We start from the raw sequence: 25,245 nt of genomic DNA on the forward strand, positions 1-25,245 counted from the left end.
TAGCTCATTTATTTATGTATATATACACACAGAGACACATATATCTTGTCTTTTTTCTCACTAAATTATCTCATCTTTTTCAGGTTGTTTTTTTTCTGTTGACCTCCCATTCAAAGTTTTCTTCCACTGTTCCTATTAACTTTATTATTGCCTCTTTGTTCAAAAATGTTCTTATTGTTGCAGAATTGCTGAATGCCTCTTGCCAATCATAACACCCCCTCTCCTATCTTGTAATTTGGAGTTCATCTTGAAGAATACTGTCATTCTCTTAGTTAAATTTTTGCCCTGTTACCTCCTTCTTACAGGCATGAAACTTGATGTATTCACCCTGCTTTGTCTTTGAGGATATACTTGTATGTTTTCCTCATAGCTAGTGTAACTTGTGTGCTCCTTTCTGTACTCTCAAATCTGTGGAAGTTGTAAATTGAGGAAGACTCAAAGCCCCACCATAAGTCATGCTGGATAACAGGGGTTTGGGGGTTATTTTTCTTTTGCCTGCTCTTATTCAACCCCTTGCTATTTGCAATTAATGCTTGAGTGTGTTACTGTAAATTGTCGGAATGGCCAGACAAAGACAAATCTGGATTCTCAGTAAACATTGCTTGAACTAAGATTCCTTCTTTAGCACTTAAGCTGTGGTTTTGTGTGTCACATATCAATTTGTGAGATTTGCTTTTGGCACATTCTGAAAAATGTCACACAGTTAAATAGATTGCAACTGTTACCTTGGGCACCTGTTGATGGTGTCAGTCTTGGAGAAGGGCCACCGTGAGCAAGGAAAGCACGATATGTTGACTTTCTCCATATGCAAAGCCATGAATTTAAGAAATGAAAATAACTTTTGCAATAAAGAAGAATAATGCGTGTCTTGTCTTTTTGTGCATCCCAAGGCTCACAAGAACAAAATGGTGTGAGAATTGGTCAGATCCAGAGAGTAGAATCCTACCTTCCTCAAATACATGACATTCACAGAGATTCCTATGGAATCAAAGCATCATCAGGAATACAAGCTATAGTTGAGCTGGAGAAAAGGTGATGGAAGATTCTAAAAGTGCAATGCTTTCTGTCTTGCAAAAGTGTAGGGAGGAAGATTCAATGCTGTGAAGCTCCTGCTCTGTCTCTGCAACATTTGCATTGATGTCAAGGTGACAGGAAGGAAGACTGCTCATTTTTGTTAAGCATATGTTCTGACCTTTGTCTTTTCAATCCCATCATTTTTCGTTGTTTAGCTATGGTGAGTCAGTAGATATTCCTTGAAATAACTTGGCACTACAGCAGATGGACTGCAGGGAGTCCAGGTAATCAGGTGAATAAATGCACAGTTCATGGTTCAATGGTCTGCATGGGCAGTTTCCCAGAGGAGTCTCCAAAACTTCTTGCTGTAACAATCTCGCCAAGAGTGCCATCCGTGTGGGCCAGGGAGGAGGCTGTTCAGGGCTCCCTTACCTGCAGGGTGGTGAGGGCCCAGCTACACCCCTTGCTCTGTATGGGCAACTCCTGCTGTTGACAAGAGGAGCAGCTGTTTCCAGCAGTACGTGGGTTCCACAGAGTAGTCTGGATCCTAAAGCAAACTGTGTCTGTGACCTCCCAGAGTACCCCAGAGCACCCCTAAGGTCTGGCCTGGACCATATCCAGACATACAGGCATTACCTCTGCCTTGCTGAGGCTTGGCTGGAGCCATGAATGTGGAGATGCCAGGCACAACCACCTATTTTGGAATGGGACAACAAGGAGTGTTAACTGTCCTGTGAGGAATGATCCTCCCCACTGCTGACAGAAAGATGACCCACTCCCCTGTACACAGGGCCCAGCTATGGCTGTAATCCAAACAGGTCACATCAGACCCAGCCAGCTGAGAAGTCTGGTGCTGTGTGGTGGCAACTGGTGACCAGCAGCCATGCAAAAACTACCATGGGATCTCCTGTCTCAGTACTGTCCCAGTCCTCCTTTGGTCCCACTCCACCTCCTGATCCACAGAATGTAGTCCTTTTCGCTTTTGTTTTCCTTCTCCTTTAAAGATTTTTCCCCTCTTTTTTTCTGTTACTGTTACTCGTTCATACACACATGACTAAATAAGTTTAGTAATCAAAATGCCATGTTATCCCAAACTAGAGAGGTTAGTTTATCTCTGAATTTGTTTGGGCCAAGTAGGTTGTTTTGGCTTTTACTTGCTTTAGGCTTCCTGTCACAGTAGTCTGTCCATTCCCTGCTGTGTTCACCATGAAGTGTAATTCAGGTGTTGGAAGTTTCCACACTGGGAACTGTGGTGCATTATTTTCAGCATGCATGCTGGAGATTAAACTTTGGTGATGCCTCTGAAAAGTGTGTACAAAATTCCAAATAATTTCAAAGCCAAAAGAATCCTATTAATTGAATTAGATGTTCCTCATGAAACATCCTTAAGAAAACAAGGGTGATCTGTGGCTGGAAAGAATAACAGCATAACCTTTATGGCATATGTTTACATGCTTTGCACAATGCTATGTGTTGATGAAGCATTGTTCATAACTTGGCACAGACCTCTCAAAGAATGTTGGCCAGAACAAGCTGTTTTTTACAAGAAAAACAACAGTTTTGGATACTTTAAAAATAAATGTGTGTTACTCCAGACAGACCCCACTGTAATTCTCATTTTGTTTGTAAAGGGTTATATAGACAAGCTCCTGTATTCCACTGTCACGACCCCTTGGGGTTTCACTCTCCACTGGTGCAAAGATACACATTCATTCAAAACCTGAAAACAGAGTATTCCAGCTCTGGTGTATCTGGCTATATGGCATAGAAAATTGGAAAATCAAGGATATTTGTTCCAGGTCTGGTTGACTAAATATTCCATAACTTGGCAGAAAATCCCATTAAGTAATTAAGCTTACCAAAATATATTGTCTGCCACAAGGTAATTGTGGCAGGTACAGGGTGAAACATCATGTTTGCTTCTGTAACTCTAAAGCGTGCCTTAACTCTTGCTGGGTGAAGAGTTTGATCTGTAGAAAGGGGAATTTGGTGTATAAAATCCACCCAAGATGGTATCTAGGGACATAATGAAAACAGGTTACAATGTATTAGATTCTGTGAAGGGCAATAGCCAGTGAGGAATCTGCCAGAACAACAGCTTTTAGTTCAACTATTGTAAAAAAAAAGAAAAAAAAAAGTCATGGTGTTGGTAAATCTCATGTGATTGTGCCACCATGCAGTATAGTTGGTCAGCTGAACACTTAAAAGCCTGTGGAGATGGCAACAGTTATAGTAGAGGTTGTGGAATGTGTCTCTGTGTGTATTTTTACCGTAAGTGCTTGGTGAGGTCATACAGTAAAACACAGAAACACAAAAGATAGTGTGATTTAAACATATATGGGAATGTTTCTTTTCTTCCTGCAGGATAAATTCCAATGTGAGAAATAATCCCAAACCCATTTTGGCCCTGTGTGACAAAATAGGTGGAGATACAGAAAAAAGCTGTTGACACAGAGTTGGGTCTGTTGCTTTCAGCTGGGTCAGAAAAGGCCAGTTTAGATTTCTGTCTGTGAGAAGCATGGTGATAGCAGCAAGAAAATGGAGTAAAAGGTACCATAATTAATACAGACAAGTTAAGTGAGAGTGCAGGAGATTTTATTGCTGTTGTGATTAACTTAATTTCTCAGAAAATTAACAATAATCCTGCTAAGTAGCTCCTGATGCAAGGGCCAGATTTCCAGCTAGTGGGCACATTTGAATTCATTCTGTTCCCATTTTGGCTTCTACACACTATTGGGCTTGAATAAGTAGGAAGAAGGGTAGTAGTCAGCAGCTTGTGTCAAAATGCTGTGTCCAGGCCACGAAGGGAGGACTTAGGGAAACACAGATGTTGCTGACTTCGTTATAAATTTAGTCATCTTGCAAAGTTCAAGGTTGACTTAATTCAGCCAGGCAGAGTGCCAAGCAAAGAATTCCTGTTTAAGCCCTAACGATTGAATACAGTGCACCAAGTTCTTGTGGCTTGTAGAGAGTGAGGGAGAGGTGGAAATGAGCAATCAGTGTAGTTTCCTGGTAAGAGAGGGCACAGCTAAGTAGAACCCAGTAGTCCCTTTCACAGAATATGGTTTCCTCCTCTCAGTGCCCCTTTGGCAAAGTTGGTGCTGAGCTGCCAATTTAGAGATGTACATTATGGATCCTTGCTGCTGTGCAGGTAGTGGCTGATAAGATCAAAGCCATGTCTGGTGAGGTTTTTACTGTGGTTACAGCATGTGTTTTGCATTCAGAAAATACAGGGTAATGTCCTGGGTAATGGTCTTAGCAGAAATTGAGAGCCTTGAACACTTAAGGGTTTGAAGGTCTTTGGATTATCCCAACCTTCTAAATTACAGTGAGGATGGCACGAGAGAGGCAAACTCTCCTCTTCAGCCACTTTCTTCCTGACCAAATGGACACCCAGTGAAGTGGAAATTTCCACTGCTGATGTTTGTACCTCAGTGCAAGTGATATTCTATTGGTCAGACTCAGCACTAGGCGAGTTTGGGCAGAAGTACTGGTATGGAAAAGGTTAAACCTCAGAAGCGTTTGCTTCTCGGTCTTCAGATACGTTCCTTTTTACACGTCTTCCTGCTAGAAATAAAGGAGAATCCGGCATATCCTTGTTTGCTGGGCTCGGCGTCAGAGATTGCCTGGAATGCACCGCTGGAGCCACCAGACAGGGGGCCCGGGGGTCCGGGGCAGGGGGAGCCCCCCGAGGGGCCGGGGCGGCGAACACGAGCCCCGGCGGCGCTTCCCGTTTAAGCGGCGGCCGCGGTGTCCTCGAGTGTCCCCGAGTGTCCTCGAGTGTCCTCGAGTGTCCCCGAGTGTCCTCGAGTGTCCCCGAGTGTCCTCGAGTGTCCCCGCCCGCCCGCGCTATTCCCGGCGCTGGGCGGAGCAGGGACGGGCCCTCCCCCCGCCCGGATCCCCCCGCCCGGATCCCCCCGCCCGGATCCCCCCGCCCGGATCCCCCCGCCCGGATCCCCCCGCCCGGATCCCCCCGCGCTCCTTCCCGGTCCCGCCTCCTGTGACACACGGCGGGGCTGCCCCTGCAGGGAGGGGGTACCTGGGGGGGCCTGGGGGGAAGAGACAAAAGTCATCTCTTCAGTGCAGGGACGGGCCTCGCGCCCCTCCCCGGGGGCAGGAGCAGCCCCAACACTCGTGCGGTCCCCGGGGAGCGGGCAGCGCTGCTCTGGGACGGGATGGGATGGGATGGGATGGGATGGGATGGGATGGGATGGGATGGGGAGGCGTCCGAGCCGTCTCTGCTCTCCTGAGGGCGCAACACCGCCTTCCTCCCTTCCCCCGTGTTTCTTCCTCCCGGGGATTTGGCACTGGAATCTCCACCTGCTCTAGCTTCAAAGGCTGGATTTTTCCCTTCGTTCTGGTAAATGGGAAACATGCACGAAAAGCGCCGACGTGTGTTCCCTGAGCAGTCCGCCCACGCTTCGGTCTGTGGAGAAAGGGATGGAACGCTTTCCTTTCGCACGAGGGTGTCATTTACTGCACACAAACCGTACTTTGTAAAAGCAGTGAGGAGCCTGTGTCTCACTGCAGAGGCTGTGTAACAGCATAACGTATTTGTATATCCCCTGTAATCAAAGACAAAAAGAGGGTGTGCTGAATGAGAAATTGGAATTGCCATACTGGATTAGAGCCATCTGCTTCGGTATCCTGTGTGAACCTAGCTGGAAAAAGACACTGTGGAGGAAGGGAATGTGCATCTTTTTTTTTTTTTTTTTTTTTACCTCCTTCAAAATTACTGCAGTATGTTGCTGCACATTACAAACAAAAACCCCCAAAATACTTCAGTAGTTAACATGCACCTCGGAACCTTAGTTTCCATCTGCTTTTTATTTCAATATAAAGAAAAATACTCCTGCTAGTCATTTAAAATGACATTAAGTCACTACAAGTCCACTGGAGTGTGGCAACAAACTAAGTTGTTTATGTATTGCCACGGTTTGTAACTAAGGATAAACCTATCAGCAATGCCCTGTCAGTAGTAGAGGAGATGGGGAGAGCAGGTCCACATCTGATGCTTTGAATTTTGCACTTCTCCCACAGTCCTCATCTGAAAAGTAGCAGGTTTTCACCTTTTGTGGAACAGGTTCCCCCTGCTGTACCCTGGAGCACCATGACCTACCCTCTGCCACCCAGCCACCTTTAGCAGCAGTGGTGTCTCCCTGATCAGCAGCTGCCCGAGTGTGCTGGACATGGAAAACAAGGCCAGTGGCTTTAGTGCCTCTGCCAGCAAAGCTGCGTTAAAGCAAATGAGCATGAGTCACTGAGTTTGAGTGGGCTGGGAGGAGCTGAGACATTCATTTTATAGCTTTCCTGGGTATTAGGGGATTTGCTCCCTTCTCAGGACAAATGTTGTGTTCCTTCCCAGCCCCTTTGTTATCACCTCCTTTAATATATAACATATCTGCCAGTGACAGAGAGAGTTTACCTTGGGGGTGAAGAGAGCAAAAGTAATCTCTTAAGTGCAGGAACACCCTCAGCACTTTGAACTGCAGCATTAGGACAGGAGTCTCAAGTGTGCATTTGTAATGCTTTTGCCCTTTGCTCTTTGGAGGGTTGATTTGCTCCACAAGTACTTTATGAACCTCTTGAGACTGTGGCACCATGTTATTCTTCAAAAGTGTCTGCTAGTAAATTCCTATTGGATTTGCTGGGCTTCTGTCACAACATGTTAAATAACCCTAGGCAAAAGCCATCTCAATAAATGCAAGGTTGTGTGTATGGCAGAACCATACACAGGAGAAAAGTTGCACAGTTCTGAGACAAAACAAAAAGACTGGTGTTGTTTGACAATAGCGAGAGGGATGAGTGACCCATACTTTCTGAAGTGGACAGGCTAAATTAGTAAGTCATTCAAGGGTAACCTTGTTTGTATATGTTCTGGGGTGTCATCTTTTCTTTGATTAGTTGACAAATTGAACTCAGCTGAACCAAATAAATTGAGGGCTACATTGTTAGACTTGGACTGCCTAGCTCTTTGTGGTGACAGAGCTTCTCTTGGAGACTGACCTCTTAGTGTGGGCAACTCTGCATGGGTCCACTCAGTGATGACCACTCAGGTCATCCTACTGTCACGCCAAAACACTGAATAGAAGTGATCATTGGACTAACAGAGGAAACACTAAACCAAATTGGAACTCTTCAAAGGACAGCAATTTTCTGGTACTTTCAGAACTCACTTTCAGCAGCTTACACTCTCACTTTTTTGCCCTTGGACTCATTTTATAGGGTTTGCTTTTGGACTGTTTGATCAATTCTTATTTTGCCTACTATGAGAAATACTTTAGATGTCACTTATCTGAGTTCCACTCCTTGTACAGCAGGTGATCTAAAGACATCATTGCTCAGATGTTTCTGTGCTGTGCTGGTAAGTCCTTAGTCAAGTGGTCCCACTGAATTTGATAGGAGTACAGATGAAAGTTCATTTGTGTTGATCAAACTTTGAGTGCACATTTCACTGCAAATATTTACTCTTCATAATGAGTTGCATTTGAAGTTTGCAATCTAGAAACTTTAGGGACTACAAAAGTTCATCAGAGTCATAGCTGGAGCATATCTAATGAAAAAAAAACAAAATAAAGAGAAGATTATAGCTGGGAAAAAGTAATAAGAGGTCAGAATTTCTTGACTAATGGTAAAATGGGCCATATATCCTTTCACTTTTAATTCCACCCTGGAGATAACTAAAGGTCTCAGACTCCTTTTCAAACATATATAGTACCACGGAAGGAAGAGATATGTTTTAACAGTGTCTGTCAGTATTTAACTTGTTTTACACGGGTGAGAGACATAAGGGAAAGAATAAATAGATTTTTCTCATAATTTTTTTTAAAGCTTTTTGTACAAGTTTAGAAAGGTTAGCTTCATGCCATGGGATGTTTTTTGTTTTGGTATATCTGAGACAGTAATTAGATATGGACAGTTTTGTGAACAAATGGCTTTTAAAAATCAGATTTGTTCAAGAAAAATGTAAGTAGTTTCGTTGAGACACTTAAGAAAAAAAACAAAACACCCAGTGGAAGTGAATATGTGGACTAGAAAATATCTGCCCATATGCACTTCAAATTACCTGTCAAATATGCTCATCTTTCTGCTCTTGAAGATATAATAGTGTTCCATTCACTCTGGCCATTGCATGTTCAAAATTCTATAGATAACAAATAGTCTTTGGAAAATAAACTGCAAGAAAGAATGATATATACTATTGCCTCATTTAACAAGGAAAAATGATTGAAAAGTAATATGATTTTACCCAAGTCTAAAGTAACTTAGTAGCAGTACTGGCTTTGTAAGTGGACATGTCTTGGACAATATGTTATTTTTAACACTTTAAAGCTTATCCTCTTTCTGACTTCTCTTTTCAAGGTCTGAATGGAAACATAGCCAAATGGAAGCTGGGTGGATTTTGTGAACACAAAAGGCTCACCAATCCACCGTGTCTTCCAATGAAGCAAGTTGGTTGTCTCCACACAGGCTGTCCTGGTAACTGAGGTCAGAACCATTAAATATTAACTTTTCAAATACATGGATAGGCCTGTGACTCAGACAGTGTTCTGCTAACTAGGCAGTGTTAGTCTGGGGAATCCTATATTTTCCTAGGCTGACTGGAATTTGGCCCCCAGAAAAGAATTTGCACTGACTTCTGTGTTCAGAAAGTGAGAGCAGACATACTCAGAATGCTAAGAATTTTCTCATTCTGGTCTTTCCCAACAGTAGAGTAGTTTAACAATAGCTGTGCAGAGGATAGAAGTATTTTTAGCCTAGGTTCCTAAATCAGGGAGACCTAATGCAACCTTACTGTTTGTCTCACTGCTGTGGAGTTCCCTGGCTGACTTTGTCTGGCTGTAACAGCAAAGCAGTGTCTGAAACTGGGCTAAACAGCATCATAGGATGGAAGAGACAAACAATTGTGTGACAGGGAGACTGTGTCCTGAGCTGTGCTTCAGTGAGGCCATAACATACAGATCCATAGAAAACTGACTCTGTCAGTGTCTGTCTCATGGAATTCATTGATTGATCTGGAGATTATTTGGTGGCAGTCAGCTGTAGCACAGTGCTTCCTTCAATATGCTCAGTGCTGTATGAACTGAGAAGCTCTTCTGCCATGGAAAATAAAGATTTTCTTGTGGAATTTGAAGTGTACTTGAACTACTCTTAGAAAAGCACTGTTTAGTACCTATGAGTTAAAATTTAAACCCGACTGTTGGCCTAATTGTCCTCAGTGAGTCCAACAGAAACTGCAGTTAGTGACTAACTCATTCCAGGCAGTGATAAGGCACATGGACAGGACTCTGTGTCGCCAGCCCTTGGTAACTGGACAGTGCTTCAAGTGTCTGGAAAGTTCCCACACAGGAGGAATCTCCTTTGGTACCGTGGGGCTTCCAGGAGCACAGTGTTTGCCAGTCTGTGGGGAGCTGCTGTTCATGCACAGGCTGGCTCTGTACTGGGATCTGTTACACTCCTCTCCCATATGGGAGTTGTAGTCTGTGATCAGAATTTTAATACTAATTTAGAACATGGCACATACAACTTCAAAGAGTGTGATCAGGATGAGATTCCTTGCTTGTGACATCACAAGGCCTCAGTGTACCTTAGCTCTCAATGGAGGTGGCAAAATCCTCTTCTGGCCCCAACACAGGGGGAATTTCATGCAGGAATGCATTTCTTCAAAGCTATTTAAGCTCCTAGAAATTCAGGTAATATTTAGTGGGATTTTCACATTTGTATATCTCACTCATCCTCAGCAAAGCAAATGGTATTAAGGTATACAGTGATATTTTTCCAAGTATTGTCTGCATTGTAAGGCATCTACTGAAAAAAAAAATACTCTAACAAATCCAGCTCCGAGTGTCCATTTATACTTGCTTTAGAAATTTGCCTTTGACTTTAGTGGAAGGGACTGTAAAAAAGACAAAGTAATTGGCATCTGACTTCATTGTGGCACAGTGTGGGTTTATGATTTATTGAGTAGTTGCCTGCAATAAGCTGTAGTGTAGTTTGTTTATTTGGTATTAGGAAAAACATTTATATCATTCTGTTATGAACTGTCCTCTTGTGAAGGGATATGTTTGTCCCTTCTACGGACCTTCCTTATCTGTGGGTTCAGGCATTTTCTGGGAAATTGCCATGGCAAGAAAAATTGAATCTCCCCTCTTCTCCCCCTCTCCTGTCCCTGGAAAGAACAGCCTATGTTTGTGGAAGGTAAGTGCTTTGGGTAACAACTGCAATCAACAGGGTGCTAGGTGATAATATTAACAGTGTAGTTTAGCACATAAACCAGATTCTAATTGTACGAAAGGGAAATCAGAGCTCTGTTGGGCCTCCCACTGTCCCACTGCTGACTACTGCAGATTTGCTAAACCATCTTTGGTAGAGTGAGAAGCTTTTGGTGGAGGCAGCAGACTAAGCCTCAGGATGACCCTATACATTAGTTTTTTCCTACTCCCAGCATGGACTTTCAGATGTGTCTCACTCCTGGGAGAAAAGGCTTCTCTTTCAGCCAAGGCACCAGGGGGAGGAGGAGAGCAGCTTTGGGTGTCACTGTGTTTATGTACCCAGATTACTGAGAAACTGAGTAAGAATGCAGCTGTGAGCCTTTAAGCAGCATGCCACGGAAAAATAAAACACAAAGTGTGTATGTGCATGAGGGGAATGTACCCAGGGTTACGCACATTCCAGCAGAGGCCTCAGTAAAGACTGGAATTTTAATTCTCATCTGACAACATTCCACCAAGACAACTTACATTCCCTTCCTGCTTCCCCCTCCCAGGAGATTAATGTATAAAAAAATTGGCTGATTATTTATTCTGCCTTGGCTATCAAATAGCTGGGGAGTGCCAGCACTCCAGAGATTAGCTGGAGTACTTTCGTTTAGTTCCCCATTTGGATTTTCTGGGATTCATTAGTATTATCTATTTTTCTTCCTGTGTATTTTCATTCAAAATCAAGATTAGAAACATCCCCAGCTACATTGGTATCTCTGCAGGGACTCCTCAAGTTTCTTTTTACAACACACATGGTCCCCCCCCACATGCCTGTTGGTATAGTATAAGGCAGGAAAGAGGTGAGGCAGTGGCTCATGTAAGATTAACAGCACAATTAAAGTACAAAACCCCACCTATCCCAGTAGGAACAAAGATCTGGAGCTGCACAACACTTGCTGTCCAGTCTTTCTATGTTTATTCCGTTTTTTTTTGGTTCTGAATACAAACATGGAAAGTAGGCCCGTGTTCAAGGAATTTAAATGAAGGAAATGTTGGTTTTGGAGCTGACATCAGTGTGAGATCAGGAGAACCAGACTTTGTACACAGTCATCTGTTCGTTTCTGGATTACAAACCATATACAAAAAGGTGCAGAAGTCTGTTTCCTCTGTGTCAGTGGGCCTGCCAGCATTCATAATACCCCATTTCAGGCACATCTGATGGCTGAAATCATCAGTTAGCTAGTTGTGTAACTGAAATCATAGAACAATGAGTCTAACCACTTCAAATGAGGATGCTTTTTTCTCTTGTTCTAATATTAGTAATTCTAGTAATAGTCACAGTAAAACCTTTTTATTGCAGCAGCTTCTGTTTAGCACTGTTGAAAAAATGTGTCAGCTTGGGAATCCAACTGCCAGGGTTTTCTTTCTCTTTGTTTAAGTAAGAAGCAGAGCACAAGACCCACAACCAGCAAGGGGGACAATGACTTAAGTTACTTTTCCATTTCTGTGAATCTAGACATCTTCAGCAGCCAGGAGGATTTACAGTACAGAGACAGCATCTCATGTGCTGGCCCTGCAGAACTGAGCTGGCACTGGGTGCTCAGAAGCCACCAGTGTACCGTGCTTTACCTGACTTCAGGCTTCTCATGCCCCTTTTCCTTGGGTAAATGTGCCAAGGTATGGCTGAGAATCCTTCCTCATAACTTTAATTAGTTCCTAACATAGATTAAGACCTCCAAAGTTGTCCAAAGAGATACAGTGCAGAGATTTGAAAGCTAATTAATGTGGAGGAGGCAGAGCTATTTTTTCCTCTCTGCTTTACACAACTGCTATTGAGCTCAACCATGAGCTGTCTCCTAGAGGAGGGGAGGAGAAGCATCACATCATACACCCCAGACACAACTTACCTGTGCCACTGAACTGTGCTCGGGCTGGGAGGGAAGGCTGCTCTGCAGCAATGGCACACAGGGGACTGGAAGGGATCCTCTGGGGAGGAAGGGAAGCAAACAAGGCATTGATGTGTCCTTGTTTCTGGTGCCAGCCATTTTAGGTGGCCTCCTGCCTCACTGCAGTGGGACCCACACTGTTCAAGTTCAGTTTTAGGACATTGACTCCCAGAGCTTATAAAAAATGCCCCCCCAAACCCTTCAAGGCATCTCAGAATCCTCACCCCCTGCCGTTTTCAACAGATGTCACACAGTTGACTGTGTGACTGTGAGGTTAGCTTCCCTTTCATGTGTGGTTCCTCACTACCATGTTGGCAACCAACATAAAAGCATAGGCAAGTGGAAGCTGTCCTTAGGAAGACCCTTTTCGGAAGGAAATAATTTGTTTTCCTTTGTCTGATTGTTCCTTGGACCCTTTTAGAGAAGATGGTGGCTCTGTGCCAGTGTATCTGCCAGCCATGGCCACAGAGGAGGTGTTATGGACACGGTGTGCTCTGGCTCCCTTCTGCCTGGAACACCAAGAAACCACACAGGGTCTGCTCACAGCACAGGAGGAAGACAGTGACTTAAACATTCTTCTCCCCTAATCAAGCTTAAGATTAAAAGCCCTGAGCAGCAGAGGCGTGTGGGCTGGCTGCCTGAGAGGTACACCTGGCTTTTGGAGGTAGGAAGGTTTGCTCACAGAGATGGCTTTGGCTTAGGAATCACCCGACAGAGTGGAGACTGCTTCCCTTCTGGTAAGGAGGAGGAATAGCTGGGAGGAGGTTGATGGGCCAGGATGAGAACTGGAACATTCTGAAAGCCTTGCTGGGAATTCGCAAATGGTCTGGGAGTCTGAGGGCCTGGGTATCATAACCTGCTGAACTGCATTTTTGTGCAGCATTCTGAGCAGTGGCTGGGCATTCTCTGAGTCTGTGAACACTAACCAATCTCTCTCTCTCTTTTCTCATTTGTTTATTTTGTTTTGTTGGTTTTGGTTTTTAGGTTTTTAATTCAACTAGTTAAGTGCAGAGCCTCAGTCAAAATCTTGTATTTTTTAGATTAGTTCTAGTTCAGCATTACTGATGCCTGAGTTTGATAGTGCTTACAATAGCAGTGAAGCAATCATCTTTTATGGCAGCTGTAAACCTCCTTATGTCTTCTCCAGAAGTTAATATAATAATAATAATAGCTTTAAAGGTCTCCTATTACCAGCTGTAAGTCTGATTTTCTAAGAAGAGTCTGCTAATAGTGTTAGTCTGGCTTCAGCAGTTTCCTTTGTTTCAGAGCCCCTTAGAGGGGCAGTGAGTTCTTAGCCAGAATTCTTGTTTTGGTCCTGTAACATGTAGCTTTGTTGTAACAGTAGTTTATTCTTAATAATATTTATCTGGTTTATTTATTTATTACTGTCTAGATTTTGGTACATCAATTACTTCTGCGTTGCTGACAGCCTAAGAGCACGTAGTTCACATAGATCAGTATCCCCAACCTGTCTCCACTGATCATGATTACATTACTTCCATTTCAGTGAGTGCAGAATTTCCTTCATCAACTGATAACACTGATTGTATTAAAAATGAAATTCTCAAAACATTAAATTGCCTAAAAATGAATTTGAAGAAATATCAGCAGGAGTTTCTTTCATGATCTGTGTCTGTGAGAAGTAACTATGTGTCAGAACGTGCCTTTGGCCATAGAGGCAGGTGATGTTGGTGTGTGAGCCACATGTGAGGCTGGTGACCCTCCAACCTCTCTGATGCTCTTGGGCAGTCGCTGTGCGACCCCCAACAGGGCTGAGTGGGCAGCAAGATCAACAGTGTGAAGATCAGGGCTGTAGTCAGTTCTGTATAGGGAGACAAAAATACATTTTTGTGGTCATGTTGTCTGATTGAGCCTATTACACAGTCTCAACTTTACTTTAGTTGGGTAAAGGGAAATAATGTTTCTGCCTGCTGGTAGCTCCTGTTTTCAGAGACTCACTTTAGAGGCCAGTGCTCCAAGAATTTTTTTTGGTTTTTGATCCTTAATAAAGAATCTGAGGAAGACCAAATTAGAAATTACCAGTGTGTTTGAGAGATACTGCACTGTTATCCAGCATCCTAAGACAAGGATTACTGTAGCTGAGGATACAGCCAAAGAACTAAAACTTCCAGAGAACATATTCGCTGTTGGAAGCACTGTCACATCCTGTAATAGAATGATCAGGATCCCCTGGAAATTCAGGTTATTAATCCTCTTCTCTCTCCCATATTCATGTCCTTCTTGAGTCTTGTTCTGGCATATGAGCAAGATGTGTTCTGATCTGTTTCTTTGTCTTTTTGAGTTGCTGCCAGATTGACCTAAATGAAATGTGTCACTTCACCTTCCTTGTAGGTGAAGATAGGTCCATGTTTGGGCAGCTTAGGGACATATGGGACTGGTACAGACTTAAGTAGGAAATCCATACCCCTGGGACATTAGCCATGAAAAGAGAAAACGATGCACAGAGCCCCCTTCCCTCCCTTCCCAGTTCCCAAAGAAGGATGTCCAGAGCCCCCTTCCCTCCCTTCCCCATCCCTGCCCACACCGTGCCCGCGGCCCGCGCTCGCCATCTGCCGGGTCCTGGTGGGAATGGGGCAGGGAAGCCTGGCCGGACTCACGGGAAAGGGGTAAAACCCAGGAAACTGCCTAAAACAGAAGGACTCCGTGTGTGTCACCGAGGCAGGGAGAAACCACACGGGAACATCAATCTCCAGGACTCAAAAAATGTAAAGAATAATTAAAGGTTTGTTTGTGGTTGCATTAATTGTGACCTTTCTAGTTGTTTTAGACCATGAAAAACTACTGAAACCAGTACATTTACAACAGAGCACAAATCTGTATAATACTGCTTTTACATGGCATGTGCTACTGGGCAGAAAACAGGATTCTGAAAGTAGTTTATTCGAGGCTGAGAATTACAAAGTGGATTCATTTAAAATGGTTTCCTAGTTATGGAAACTAAAGCATTGTTTCAAAAGTAGCAGACCACAGAGTAATTTCAGCTATACAAGTGAGCTATACTGTGCATTTCAGCCAGGAACTCAGTGGCTACACTTGGACTTTGAGAACTTCTCCTACAGTTGTCTTGTCACCTCTTTGGAAACTCATCTGCCCATTAAATTAATATTTTTCTTTTTTCCTTACAAATTAATAGATAAAAAAGAAAGGTTTCTTTGCAAGGCAGCTTCTTTTCTGGCACTCTGTCCTGGAAAGATTGCTTTGTGTTACCTGAAGCTAAATGCCACAATATAATTTGTTCAAACAACACGCTCCAGGATTGTATAAGTCTACTAAATCAAAATTGCCTCATTTAGGTTTTTGATAAATAAAATACAAAGCTTCCCTTACAGAAACACAAGCAAGTTGTGATGCAGAAATTTCATTAAATTCATCCTTATGTTCACATATGCCTTGGAGAATGCCTAACTGAATAATGATATTTTCAGCTATTTAAAGGGAGTTTCATTATGATTACAGCTAGGTTGCCAGGTATCTGTGTCTTTTCAGAGTAGCAGAGTACATCAAACAATATGTCTCCAGTCAGTACCACTGTTCTTGTTCCTGCTGTAGATGGAATTTCAGGTGTTAACCCCTCCTAGGATTTGTTCTCTTGTTTGGTAACCAGCCTGGCTCTAATTTACATGGTTAGAAAAGATTAAGTGGCCTACACCCAAAATTTAAGAATGAATGCAAACACTCTTTTTTCTGACTTCTCATCATTGCTGGTATCTGGGCAGTAGTACCAGCCTGCCCCAAAGTGCTCACTTGGATTCTTCAAGTGACAGTTTGGCTTGTGAATGGAAGGAGTATGTGACTATGCCAATGCTGGAAAAGTAAAACATAACTATCTGCTTGGTTTTAGACTTAAACAGCTACAGACTTAACAATTGGATCTTTTTACTCAGAGCTCAAATATTAGAAACCCTTTACCATATCACTTTCGTGATTATCTGTGACACAACACTGTCACCTTTGGCAACCAGTAAGTCTCTAATAGGAATAAAGCCTGTAGTAGTCCATAGCAGCAAGCAGGCTTACTCAAGGGAATTAGGAATTAGCCTTTTGTAATACTCTGAGTAGACGTTTGCACATCCTCCAGCAGAGCTAAAAGAACCTCTGCATGCTCAGGGCTATGGGGAATACTTTGATTTTACACTGAACAATATCTTCCTACATTTAACTAACATACAGCCCAAGGATATGGTGCTTTCTTCAAGTCTGACAAGGTAGGTGCTTCTCATTTTTCTGTTTTAAGGAGAACAGTAAGGTAAATGAACGGATTGGGTGCTGAGAAAATAAATGTGGTCGTCTTTTCTACCACTGTTTGAGTGGCCATTTGCTTGGGTCAAAGGTCTTTAGCAAAGCAGAAAGCTAAAAAAGGCTCACTCTACCTTCAGTGAGATGAGAGCTGCCTGTGTTTTTCTCCCAAGATGGATTTTTCTTTTCCAGTGTCTCTTCTGATACTTGAACTTCGATTCATCCTAAGTAGTATAAATCTGAGCTTTTGTGTTTATACAATAATATTTTTATATACCTAGATTGTGTCATCGAAACAAATATTTTCTGTCTCTTTCTTGTGTTTAAAAGAAGAGAGGGATTCTTTTTCTTCTCTTCCAAATGAATAATGAAAGTATATTTTTAGATGTTTGACGCATGCTTGAGGAAAAAGCACAGAGGTACATACATATGTTTTGCTATGTACTTGTTAGCTTCATCAAAGTTCAGGGGTTTTAGTACTTATTATACTTGTAGAACAAAACATTGCTGATACACAGAAAGTAGAAGAAATAGGTGATGAATGAAAAATGGCTGGTGCTGTTAACACGATGCAAGGCAAAGACTTGAAATTAAGTGATTTTGTCTAACTGATGTTATTTTTGTTACACTGTCATGATTTTCTCTTCAGTCCTCCTTGACCTGAAGCAAAGGGGTAGATCTCTGAAAGTTTGCAGTTCATCTCACTTTACCACCCACCCTGGAATCTGTTATGGTCATGCTCACTCTGAAGTGAACTCATGACAGAAAATTAAATTAGAGCAATACAGTAGCTTTCCTCCTCTCTGTGTTGATTATGTGGCTGCTGAAATGGAGCCTGGCAGTGACTTAGTCACCAGCTGGGCCTTGAGTGTCTCAGGTGAGAAGCTGCCAATACCTCCCTGTTCCTGAGCTTAGGAGTCCTGCAGGGACTGGCGGTGCACAGCAGCCAGGAAGAACTAGTGAATATGGATGTAGCAACTCCAAAGAGAGCTCAATGGCAGCAAGAAAACCTCAGTCTTATGGTCATCTCTGTTTGAGAGGACTCACTCTTTTGCTGGGTATTTATGAACCATGTCGTAAATACACACAACTCAGTCTCTTTGCAGCCCTGGCTGCCAGTTCCAGGACCGTCAATGGTAAACTCTTCAAAGTGCCTTTCTCCTTGAAATTTCATGTTCATTTTGCTGCAGAAATCTTACTTGCTATCCATTTCTGCTAGTAATATCTGTCTGAATGGAATCAGCATGTGCCTTCACCCTTTGTTCAGAACACTCGAGTTTGGAAATTAAAAGTGCAAAAGTAAGTTGTGGGCAAACATAGTTCTTCCAAGAATCCACCTTGCAAGGACATCTTGGATAAAATGTGGGTTAAGCTAAGCAAGAGTCATGTATTGTCAAGGAAAGTGTCTGCAAATGGAGTCAGTCAGGGATAGAATCATCACGAGTAATCACATACGGATGTGTTCAAAGCTACAAATGGTTCTTTTCAGTCTTGTTTCCATTCAAGCCAGTTGTCAGACTCGCTTAAAACTGCTTGCCATCACACTCAATTTGAAACCTTTTGCATCAAGCTGAGACCAAGTTTTCTTTTTAAAAATACCAGTGGTTCAAGTTGCCATATCACCATATTTCTTCCTTGTTCTGTTTGGGATTTCTTTTTCATTCATAGTTACAACTAGATGTGTCCTCATAAAATAGGTCTTTGGTGTTCACAGTCCTGAATTTTATTAGGGAATAATAATCCCGTTAATGACTGTGAAAATATTATAGCCTTGAATATGTTTTCTCTTTTTAATACTAACACTTTTAGCAGAACCTTGTGGGAGTAGTGGGTAGTGAGAAGGTACTGTACATCTGCCTGTTGGCTCCTCTGTCACTTGGAGAAGGGAGTTATCAATGCATTCCAGGAACCTGGACTGTTTATGCCCTGCTGTGTTGTCCCTCCAACAGGTATGGGGCTGGTTGAAGTGCCCCATGAAGACCAGGGCTTGTGGACATGAGGCTGCTCCTGTCTGTCCATTCCTCTTCCTGGTCAGGGGCCCTGTGGCACACCCCACTGTAATGTCCCCTGTCCCTGCCCTCCCTTTAATCCTGACCCACAGGCTCCCCATCCATCCCAGAGCTCCATGTGCTCCAGCTGGGCACTGACACACCCCCCTGCCTGCCTTCCTTCCATTCACAGTTCCAGTCACAGAAGCCATCCCACCAGCCCTTAGTGATGGCAATGGAGTTTTTTTGGAATGATTCCAGGAGGCCGAGGCATGGGCCCTGCTGAGCTGGACACTGGACAGCAGAACCAAAGGTGATTAATGCACATGCACAGAGCTGAATGCAACCATTTACTGGCTTTACACCACGGATACACAAACATGTCATAATTGCCTTACTTTGTCCTTTTGGTTGATTGCTGTTGTATTTGCTTATTCCCCACTAAAGCCCATGTCAGAATTCTGATTGAAATGTGTCTCTATGCTGAGAATTAGTTGGTTGCAGTGAAACAATATAACAGCTTTCTAATTTAGGCCTAATCCTGCAGATCCTGGAAAATCCTAGTTCATATCGACTTCATTAAAGGTGGAATTCAGCCTACTGCTGAGGGCTGGCATAAAGCCCATCTATGCTTAACTCTCCCCTAAGTTCTGAAATATTCACTGCTTTTGTTTCTGAGCTGTAGTAAATTTTATGTGGAGAGTTCCACACCTGTAAGGTGTGTAGGGTTGGGCCCTGAAAGCTCAAGTAGTTGCCAAGGGGGAAAAAAACCAGAAACATGTTCTATTGCACAGCACAAAAGAGTACTTGGTTAACTGGAATTTGTTTTCATAGTTAAGAAGTTTTCTTCATCCTCTGTCAAATTAGTCTTGGCCTATATTCATTATTTACAGATTTGCTCTCAAGACTGTACCTACTCATAAAATATTTCTTGAAGCTCTTCATTTCATTGCTCTTCTCTTGTCCTGTAGCACACGAAGATGAAATTTTTGAGGACAAGTGGGGAAAGCTGCTTTGAATGGGCTAATAAGCAGGAATATATTGACTGGATGTATGTGTAGGTATGTTTTCAAACACTAAGTGGACCTGCTCATTTTAAATTTGCACTTTCTCTGTTGGGGCAGGAGCTCCTTTAAAAAATGAGTATCAAATTAGACCAGCTTGGTGAATTCAGCAACAGCAGTGTGACAGTGACACAGAGACAGGCAGTGCAGGCAGGGACTCACTGTGCTGGTGCTTCTGCAGTGCTGACTCCCCAGAGGTTTGCACAGCCTGGTTTTGGTGGCACTTACACTGTGCCTTTGGTAAGACAGCATCTGATGTCAGCTCAGCATCTGGGTTACAGAGTTTTCCCAGATACAACTCATAGTCATGTTATCTGGGGGCATTGGGTTGTGATTGTTTCCATGAGTAGGAAAACAAAGGCATGTGAGGAAACATTGCCAAAATATGGTTTATTTCTGTGTTAATTCCCCCAGTTTCCCTCTTTCAGTCATATGTTGATGTTTTGATGGAGACTCAAACTTGAGACCCTGGAATACATTTTAATTAACAGAGGTGAAGGAGAAAAGGAACCGTGCAGAAATGGCTGTGAGCAGCCTGTACTGAGATGGCAGAATGGACAGCTCCTAAAGATGTGCAGGCTGTAAATATGTTTTCTAGAGGAGTGTGATGTATGCTCCAGAAAGGGGCTTCCTATGAGGATGAAAATGCCCTCAGCTGTGGCTTAGTTCCTGGGCATAGACAGACAAATGTTTGCCTAAATGTGAAGTGGCAGTCTGAGAGTCTTTTAGTTTTCATAAATCACACAATATGGTTTAAAAACCTGCTTAAAGAGCTTTTCCCTTCTGAAGGCACCTTAAAGTCAGTGTTGCAGCAATAATTGTGCTAAACCTTGCTGTAGGTGCAGTCTAGATGGTCTGTTCCAGCAATATGCCTTTTACACCCGCGAGTTTTTCCCAGCTTAGTGAGTAAACATACAGTCTTAGGTGACTACAGAAAGATTAGTTTACTTCAGTGGGCTTAATCTATGACATAGACTAATCTTGATGTGATCCTATTACTGCAAGGTCAGCTGGAATTGTGGTGTTTGATTGTCTTGCTTTGCTACTTTAACTCCAGCATTTGTGTTTTGGACCAATTTTTGTCTTTATTGGTGCCTCTGAGATTTTGCAGTCAGGAGAGAGAGATGGCTAACTGATGTGATCCCAACTATAAAAAGTTATTAGACTTGACTATGAAAGAGGAAAAAGAGAAGTCCTTGTCCCATCATGTATCCACTTATCAATGTTATTTGTTGAAGTTTAAGAAGTAGCTAAGAAAACCCCATCATCTTTCAGCTCTCTGGAGATCTGTGTGACAGGAGTTGGTCAGCTGGAATGTATTACTGTGGTGACTGTTCCTAGCAGAAATGGAGCATCTGTAACTGAAGGAGCTGGTAAAGATGGGAATTCTAAAATTGCTTCTGGACAGAGATCTGGGTAATGGGTCTGTCACAGCCAACTTTCACAGAATCACAGAATATGCTGAGTTGGAAGGGACCCACAAGGATCATTGAGTTCAACCCTCAGCCCTGCACAGGCCTATCCCCAAGGGTCACACCCTGTGCCTGAGGGTATCATCCAAAAACTGCTTGAGCTCTGGCAGCCTTGGTCCTGTGCCCACTGCCCTGGGGAGCCTGGACAGTGCCCAACCAGCCTCTGGGGGAAGAACCTTTTTCTAATTTTCAACCTAAACCTCCCCTGACACAACTCCCTGGGTGCTGTCCCTGGTCCCCCCAGAGCAGAGCTCAGTCCCTGCCCCTCCTCTGCCCCTGCCCAGGCAGTTGGAACTGCACTGAGGTCTCCCCTCAGTCTCCTCTTCTCCAGCTGAACACACCAAGTGCCCTCAGTGTCCTCACATGGCTTCCCCTCCAGGCCCTTCCACATTTTCCTTGCCCCCTTTGGATACTCTCTAATGGCTCAAAACCTCCTTGCCCAATACCCTCAGAGGGCAGGACAGGCTGTGACCAGGAGGTCGAGGTGTTGCTGGTCCAGGAGTGATCAGTAGCTGCCCAGAAGCCCTTTGTTTCTCATGAGTAACTTGACACTTCTCACCACTGAGCGTGAACTGGCTGAGGTGCTCCTGACTGTCCGAGAGGGAGAGGGTGTGGTGGTGTCTTTCTGTAGCGTAAGCACTAGAGCAACTCCTGTTGGCAGTGCCCAGGAAATCAGGGAAAACATGAAGGGGCTGCCCTACTCTTCTCTGTAGATTGGTAGTTGCATCTTTAGTGCTTGGTAGGCAGATGGAGCTGTGAGTTTTTCACACAATTGGCTTTTTAAAATTGCCCCCAATTTAATCAAGGTTCTCTGCTTTGATGCACATTTCTTAACAAGTATCTGTCAACAGAAGGTAAAACCCTGCATAATGGAAAAATTCACTGGAATGTCACAGGACTCAGTGAGTTCTGCAAGGACAATAAATAGGGACCAGAAGTACACTGACAGGTGCTGAGCTGTCAGACAAGGCCATCTAGAACATGCTGATTCATTGCTTGCTGATGTGTGCTAGAGTTGTTTCCTCACTGCATCATCTGTCATAGATGATGGTAAATTTAACTGAAATAAAGAAACCTCCAAGTGGTAGAGTTATAATGCAGAGAAGGGGGAAAATGACATTATATTTGTATTTCTCCTTCTTTGTTTTTCTTACTTCTGGTGATGTGTAAACTGCAAAATGAAATGTTTGCTTTTTGCAGCTAGCCCTTTTAAATGAGCATCCTTGAAAGTTCAGCTGAGGTTTCCCTTTCTTCTGTTTTGTAAAGTCTCATTAATATTGGCAAATTTTTGAACCCATTACTGTGAAGAGCTGTAGGCTTATTAATACAGGTGAGAATGTTCGTATGAAAATGTAGGTATTGTTTGCTCAAGCACTTTGTAAACCATAATCATACTTGTATCTGTCCGAGAATTCTGAATGACTTTGCAAATATAATGGAATTCAGGGTCTTTGCATGGGTTTATATGATTGCTCCTTTTGTTCAGATAGAGAAACCAAGGTATTAAAATCATGTGAGTGGCTTGTGCATGGTCCCGTACAAAATGAGGGACAGGAAGAGATTATCTGATTCTCAGTTCCTTGCTTTACTTCTAAACCCATTCTACCTCTTTTCTTTACTTTCATCTTGCAGCTTACTCGTCCTTCATATTGTCTTGTTCTTCTGGCAGCAAAATGTATTCATATGCACATTTCTAGGTCTTCTCTAGGTTACAGTTACCATTATTGCTAACTGGTCCAAATTTATTTTGTGTATTTTATTTATTTTTCTTATTTTAAAAGCAATTTTCACAATCAGAGCCAACATGATGATGTACAATACCAGTATATTAGGGTTTAGGAAAGGTCAATGGCTAAATAATTCCTTTTCTTACAGAGAGGTTTTTTAACATCTTCTGGACAATTAATTGCGAATAAAGATGAACATATTCAACATATTTGACCTTTTCCACATGCTAATGCAATGTAAGAGGTATTAAATATTAGACATGCTTATATTTCTAGAGGGAGGACAGACAGTCCTCCTTCGAAAATCCTGTGCTTTCCCTTCAAGGAAACACGTGCTGCAAAGCACCCACCAGATGGTGCTGGTGATACCTAAAAAAGTGTGAGTGGGCACCGAGGAGCCGGATTTTGGAGTGTGAGGAGCACTTCTCGTGGGTCCCACTGAATGGATGCGGCGCTGTGCGCTTCGGACTTGACGTGTCTACCAACAAGAGCCAGTTGCTTCCTCTCCCTCGGGGATGATGGAGCACAGTAGGAAGACTCATTTCTGCTGCTCAGACATTCCTTGTTTCCCCAAGCAGGGAGCAGGTATTTGTCACCAGTTGTAGGTACTGTCTTGTGGTGGGAAGCAGAAATAAGCTACTTCCTTCCAGAGTTACAAGCTCATTCTTTCAGTTCTCAAATCAGCGGGGTTTGGTGGGCTGGTATCTAGTGGTGCAGTTCAAGGCTTCGATGCTTGCTTGCAATTAAATTCTCATTTTGCTTATGATTTAATTCTTCAACTCTTTCTTCACTACCCTTTCAAGTCCTCTGTAATTAGCTAAATAAAAGACATTCTTTCAACCTTCAGTTTAGTTGCTGGTAGATATGGAAATGTTCTGGAAGTGGTGCATTGTAAATTGAAATGATGATTTTACTCAGATGAAATGAAAACAAGACCTCTTGTTACTCTCCTGAGATCCTGTCCTCATTGAAATCTGTGTCCAAACATACATCAAAGTCACCCAACGTGAATCTCATTTTCAGTGGGGGGCCACCACCAATGGCAATGGTTCTACTTCTGAAATCGGTCCTTTTTGCATTTTGGATGTAGGGTCACCCTGCTCACACCCAGAAGGGCCCCAACATCTTCCCAGTCTGCCCAGCCCAACAGACTCGTGGTGTTCCCCTATAGCTCCAGTTTGTGGTTCCAATAACAGGGTTAGCATTCCATTTTTATTACAGAGCAAAAGAATCTGTATTAATGTACTCACCGTTTCAAGATGTTTTAGACATAGGAGAAAAAAACATTTCAAACTGTATTTAACAGAAAATATTTGAAAGCATTTTATTTACTCCTTTTGATTGTTTGCATATAAACAGAGTGCTTGGAAAATAATGAAAATATAGGGAAAATGAAGAAAAATCTTGACCTGGTTATTCAGGCAAACTGATGATAATGGCCATCCAGGGGTGAACACTCTGTCAGTACCTTTTACCACTTGTCAGTGTTGGCTAACAGGTGTTTAATTTAGGACAAGGAAGTGCCTTGTCACACAGACAAGTCTGAGTCCAACAAAAATTCCTTGCTCAGGGTTGATGATGCTCAGAAAATGGAGAATGTTGCAGCAAAGCTGGTCTGTAAAATAATCACATAAAGTGCAGTGTAATCCTTTCTGTCAGCTGATTTATTGTATTGCTATGACTGCGAGGACTGAAAAGAGTTATGGTTTCCTGTCTATCTAAAAGGAAAGTCACTTTTAAGTGTTCTGAGACTGAATGAACATAATTGTAATTAATTTTTTGTCATTATCCTTAAAGTAGAAGTGAAATCCTAGAATGTTTTTAAAGGCTCAGCTTTGTATCCAGAGTAAAAGTGTCTTTGCTTATCCTGTTTGTGTCCCTAAAACCGTTGTGAAGTTCAGTCTGCATACAGTCTTTTCTTATCGGTGTCTTCCTAGTCCCATTTTTAGAATTCAGGTTTTACCTCCCCATGTTTTAAAGAAATACAAGTCAACAAATCAATTTTCTTTTCTTAGCTTGAAAGACCTATCTGTTTGCAGAATCCCAGAATGAGACAAGGAAATGATTTGCCAGACTTCTCCCAAGTGATCCCAAACATGCCCCTAGCTCTTTCAGCTTGGTTGGAAGTTGAACATGCAGTGCAGCAGTGAGGGAATCCACTGTCCTGGTTTCAGCTCTGCCTCTTTGAGGACAGCAGGAAGCTGTCACTAGCTCTCTAATTCCATTAGTGGGCAATTTGCATGCGAAGGAAGTTACTGTCCATGGGGATGTGGCAAGTAATAAACCATCAAGGCCTGAGTTCTCAGAAATACCCCTTAAACATGGGCTAGATCCTCACAAATCCCACTGAGACTGACTTAGAAAGTCTTATATACTGGATAGGGGTCTTTGTCTACTTCAGTTTTTGAAAAGTCATTTGGGGTAACAAGAACCCGACTTGAAGAACTGTGGCAGCTCCCATTTGCTGTTGCTTGGACAGCATTTGTCAGGATTAGGTCAGGAACTGTCTGAGCTTGAGCAGTCAAAATTAGTGAGTTTTTTATCAATATTTGAGCCTTTAACCAATTATACTGTTCC

General features: G+C 42.9%; 1 protein-coding gene across 1 annotated transcript in view; it reads left to right on the plus strand.

Moving 5' to 3' along the window:
- The first annotated feature begins 12,697 nt into the window (after nt 1-12,697).
- The window catches only part of TRPM1 (transient receptor potential cation channel subfamily M member 1), a 94,461-nt gene continuing 81,913 nt past the window's right edge, over nt 12,698-25,245 (plus strand). Inside the window, exons 1-4 of the mRNA XM_027657835.1 lie at nt 12,698-12,897; nt 18,667-18,718; nt 19,377-19,466; nt 22,994-23,269. The gene's annotated coding sequence lies outside the window, so the exon portion shown is untranslated. The remainder of the gene's footprint in view (nt 12,898-18,666; nt 18,719-19,376; nt 19,467-22,993; nt 23,270-25,245) is intronic.

Source organism: Corapipo altera, unplaced genomic scaffold (assembly GCF_003945725.1).
Source record: "Corapipo altera isolate COAL_440 unplaced genomic scaffold, ASM394572v1 308, whole genome shotgun sequence".
In the NCBI taxonomy this organism is placed as follows: domain Eukaryota; kingdom Metazoa; phylum Chordata; class Aves; order Passeriformes; family Pipridae; genus Corapipo; species Corapipo altera.